This window comes from Mustela nivalis (genome assembly GCF_964662115.1).
Source record: "Mustela nivalis genome assembly, chromosome: 6".
NCBI classification, from domain to species: Eukaryota; Metazoa; Chordata; class Mammalia; order Carnivora; family Mustelidae; genus Mustela; species Mustela nivalis.
Window position 1 is genome coordinate 93339171 of NC_139025.1, and position 5030 is coordinate 93344200.

General features: G+C 41.5%; 1 pseudogene across 1 annotated transcript; it reads right to left on the reverse strand.

Annotated features, from left to right (window-relative positions):
• Positions 1-909: 909 nt before the first annotated feature.
• LOC309866612 (olfactory receptor 4F21-like) lies at positions 910-1615 on the reverse strand (annotated as a pseudogene). The gene has a single exon. The product of its transcript is annotated as an olfactory receptor 4F21-like (transcript).
• Between the last annotated feature and the right edge of the window lie 3415 nt (positions 1616-5030).

The following is a 5030-nucleotide window of genomic DNA, read 5'->3' on the forward strand; positions in this document are numbered from 1 at the left end:
TGGGATGCATCCACCTGATTTCTCAGTCATGCTCTTTGACTCAACAGACTTCCCAAGTTTTACCTGGAAAAGTAAAGTAAAGATGTCAGCCATCTTCTTTGTCTTAAGCACCCTGAATTAAGTATAGGTATATTATATAAGGTGAGATCTGGGTTGGATGCTTTTCTTTAGGTAATAACATCCTTAAAATGCTTTGATAATTGTAGATACTGTTTTAGGGTGAGTCAAGAAATTCTTTGAGGAAGACTTCAAGGATGACAGAAATCTGTTGGAAAAAATGGAACATAGACAAATTTTGCATTATGTAAAATAGTAGAGTGTTTTCTAATGCAACATTGCACAAAATACTTTAACAATTAAAGGTGGTAAACAATTATTAGGAATTGTAGCATAGTGTTGCCTGCCTATTTATCTAACATATTAGGATGAGAAATATTTCTTTCTTGACTTTTAATGGGTGCTAGTTCAAATAAGCTCACATTTTATCCATTGGATCCACAAAATTTCCATAAGAAATATTGATTTCTAGCAATGCTTATAATCAATATGAAAATATTGATAAATAAAATTCAACCATATATACATGTATGTATTTACACAGAGATAAAAAACACGAAGATTGAATGTACTCATTGATGATAATTGCCATTTAGTATTGTAGGTAGGAAGAAATATATAATACTTTCTTTTTCATATTTAACAGAAATAACTGCAGCTCTATTTGAAAGTGAAGTTCATTGATACAATACCTCCTTTATGTAGAGTTCTCAGTTTTTTAAGGGCAGTAACGAAACTGTCCTTAATACATAGTGTTTGTGGTGGTCACAAGGGTCCTGATGGTTCATGACATTCACCTTGTGCTCTTACTGGTGAAGTCTGTTATGGCATCTCGCTAGAACTTACAACTCTTTAACTTAGCCTTCTCATTGCCACTTTCATATCTCTGTTCCTTAAAGTATGGATGGCCGGATTTAATATGGGACTGAGGGCAAGGTCTATGATGGCAAAAATGTATCCATTGACTTGGTAGGGAAAGGCCACACATAGAGAAACATGCATGGAACAAAAAACGAAACCACTACAGTGATGTGAGCTGACAGTGATGAATGCTTTGGATAAATCTTTTGAAGAATGTTGTCTGACAATTATCAGAATAAAGATGTATGATACAATTAAGAAAAAGAAGGTGCCCATAGATATGAAGCCACTGTTGGTAGTGACCATAAATTCTACTTTGTAAGTGTCCATACATGCAAGTTTAATAACCCTAAGGAAATCAAAACAAAAGCTCCCCACATTAGTAGGGCCACAGAAAGGTAAATTTATGACAAAAAGAAACTGAGACACAGCATGAGTCACTCAGTAATCCAAGCAGCTACTATCAAAAGCATGCAGATTTTGGGACTCATAGTAGATAGTGGAGAGGCTTGGAAATTGCTGTGTACCTGTCATATGCCATGGCTATGAGCAGTACCATCTCAACTCCTCTATGACATGAATAAAGAACATTTGTATCATGCAGTTGTGGAAGGTGTTAAAGGTGACTGATTTTGCAACCACTGAAAAGATCAGAGATCATCCTAGGAACTGTGGTGGATGAAAGCCCTAGGTCAATGAAGGAGTGATAGGTTGTGAAAACGAAAATCCAAAATCACTGTTAACATAATGAAGAGGTTTCCCAAGATAATTCCCACAAAACACAAAGAGAAGAAAAGAAAAAGAAAGACCTGCATTCCCAAGGATTGTACAAGTCTTAGTAACCCAAACTCAGTAACCACAGAGCCATTTACTTGGTCCACTGAATCATAGGGAAGGGAAGACTCTGAAGTGACCTGAAAGAAATTGTTGGGTACCGCCTCTGGCTGGGAAAGTCCCCGCCATTACAAGATGGCACTTGGCTCACTGCCAGGAAAATAGCTGCAAGTAAACAACGAACATTCTGGTGAAGCCCGCCTAAAGGAGGACATAGTCATTGGCTGTTTCAAATTGAATCAGCATAGTAACAGGACTCTCATTGGCTCTCCCCATTGCTTGGCCCCTTATTGGTCACCCTGCTGCATATAAGCTAAGGAAGTTGACGAAATAAACGGATGAAGCATTAACACCATACCAGGCTGATTGTTGTTCTTGCGGGCGGAGGGCGACAAATGGTGCCAAGACCCGGGAATTGTTAACGAGTAGTAAACCTTGCAAGGAGAAACACTGCAGGTAAGAGGGAAAGGGACCACAATCAAAGTGGTGGGAGTCTTGTACAAGACTGCAACAAGAAGCAGGACGGCCATAGAGCCAGGATTTTACAAGACCACAACAAGAAGCGGGGTGTCCATAGAGCCGCGATTTTCTTATCACTTGTGAAATTAACCTAAGCGGCCAGATGGGTTCTGAATTATCAAAATCTAGATTGGAGGGTTCTTTAAAGGACCTTCTCAAAGCCAACGGTGCACCTCTGAAATAAAAAACCGCCAGAGCATTTCTAACTACAGTGGAAACCGTTGCACCTTGGTTTTTGGACGAGGGTTTGTTAAATATTCTGCAATGGGATCATTTAGGAGAGGATCTTAAGAAAAGAGATAAAAGCAAACCATTGCCCCCTGGAACATTAGCTATATGGACTCTGGTCAGAGGATGCCTTGGGGAACATAAGCCTAGATGTGAGTCAGCTATTCAGGAGGGAGCTGAGCCCCCTGAGGAAGTTAAAGAGGAAAGGTCATCTCGTGCTTCAGAAAGAAACAGTTCTAGTGAAGAGGAAGAGGAAATGTCAGGGGAGGAGTTAGAGCGAAAGGTGGGGCAGAAACCTGAGCCCTTACAGTCTTTGCCCACAGCAACCCCTAGTGCCTCACCACCGTATAACACTTGTACGAATAGGGATATATGTGGTTGTCATGCACCTACTACTGAGAGTTGAACAACTAAATGGAAAGAAGCTGGTCTCACCTCAGCTTTCCCAGTTTTAGAGGACCAAAATCACCAACGATACTACCAGCCACTTGACTTTAAGTTAGTCAAGCAATTGAAGGAAGCAGTTATGCAGTATGGCCCTCAAGCAGCTTTTACTATCTCCTTAGTGGAGTCTATAGCAGGAATGAACTTAATTCCAGAAGACTGGGGGAATGTAGCAAGGGCCACACTTTCCAGGGGACAATACTTGGTATGGAATACAGCATGGCAAGAACACTCTCAAGGTGTTGCTCGGCACAATGCCACAGCCGGTCACCCCCAGTAAGTGAACAATTGCAATCAAAATATGACCTTCTCCCCAACGCCTGTTTGCATAGCCCCTCCTTTTCTTTTCCTCCTCTTTAATGGCAGCAATCTCGATGATGATCGTCTCAATTGCTCAAATGACAATTGCTCCTTATCCCAATGCTGGAACGGTACCAACTTTCGCTCTGCTGTTGTCATGCGTATTCCCACTAACATTCCAGTCCCTGTTTCTATTACAGATGATGTATCCATATTTCTTCTCTCACGACAAAAAAGAGACTTTGAAATCACTGCTGCCATAATAGCCACTGTTGCAGCCTCCATTGCAGCAGCTACAGCTGCCACCGTGGCATTGGCCACTGCGGTACCAACAGCAGAGGCCTTAAATACTTTAGCTGAGGGTACCGCAGCTGCCTTACAAACGCAGTCGCAGTTGAATGCCCACCTTAAGGCTGGTTTATTAATTCTCAATCAATGAGTGGACCTACTGCAAGAACAAGTAGACATCCTGGCAGATATTATGGATTTTGGTTGCCTTGTTCCCTACCCCACCCTTTGTGTTACCCATGTAAAATTCTCTCAATTTAATAAGGCCAGGAATTCCTCCAAACAGCTCTCCCAGTATTTGCAGGGTGCTTGGTCTGACAATTTTCAAAATTTCACACGAATCCTTCTGGCTTAGATAACTCGAGGAAATAGTACGCATGTGCAACCAGCTTCCCTCCCAGAGCTATTTCAAACATTCAGCAATTTGTTCCAGTTCACCAAACAATGGGCTGGCACAATTGGTCTTCTTGTCTTCCTCCTTATTGGCATTCTGCTTCTATTCAGAAAAGTTCGCCAATGGAGAACACAGCAGCGAGAGCAGAGCCGAGCTATAGCACAGGCCCTTATGTCAATAGAGGCTGGGACATCTCCCCAGATATGGCTAAGCATGCTAGATTGGTAGTCAAAGATGGGTAAGATCAGTAGAGAAACATACCAACCTAAGACAGGACAGAGATCATCGATATCTTGTGTTTGATGACGGGTAAGGATGTTTTCTGCTACTGATGACCTAAGACAGGAACAATCTCTGCCATAAAACAAAAAAGGGGGAGATGTTGGGGACCGCCTCCAGCTGGGAAAGTCCCCGCCATTACAAGATGGCACTTGGCTCACTGCCAGGAAAATAGCTGCAAGTAAACAACGAACGTTCTGGTGAAGCCCGCCTAAAGGAGGACATAGTCATTGGCTGTTTCAAATTGAATCAGCATAGTAACAGGACTCTCATTGGCTCTCCCCATTGCTTGGCCCCTTATTGGTCACCCTGCCACATATAAGCTAAGGAAGTTGACGAAATAAACGGATGAAGCATTAACACCACACCAGGCTGATTGTTGTTCTTGCGGGCCGAGGGCGACAAGAAATGAAAGAAGGATCAGCTGTGAGGCGCTAAAAACTATGTGTTAACTGTTGATAATTTAACTTGGTTACTGACAGATCTTTTATTTAATTGATAGTAAATTATTAACAAAATCATGGGAGCCCAGAGAATGGGTTTGGTAGTATGACCAAAGCTGCACTCAGAGGCCACCTATTGCATTACATTTGCTCTTATTTATTCAAGTACATGAAGTAATCAGGCAACTTAAGAAGTTAGAAATGGATGTACAAATTAAACTCAAGGAATTCAGGTAAAAGAAAATAATAAAAATTAAAAACAAAAATAATATGTATTGGCTCCTAGAAAATTGGAAGAGTGTACATGAGCATATAAAAAAGTTTTTTTGAGGGGCACCTGGTTGGCTCAGTGGGTTGGGCCTCTGCATTCAGCTCAGGTCATG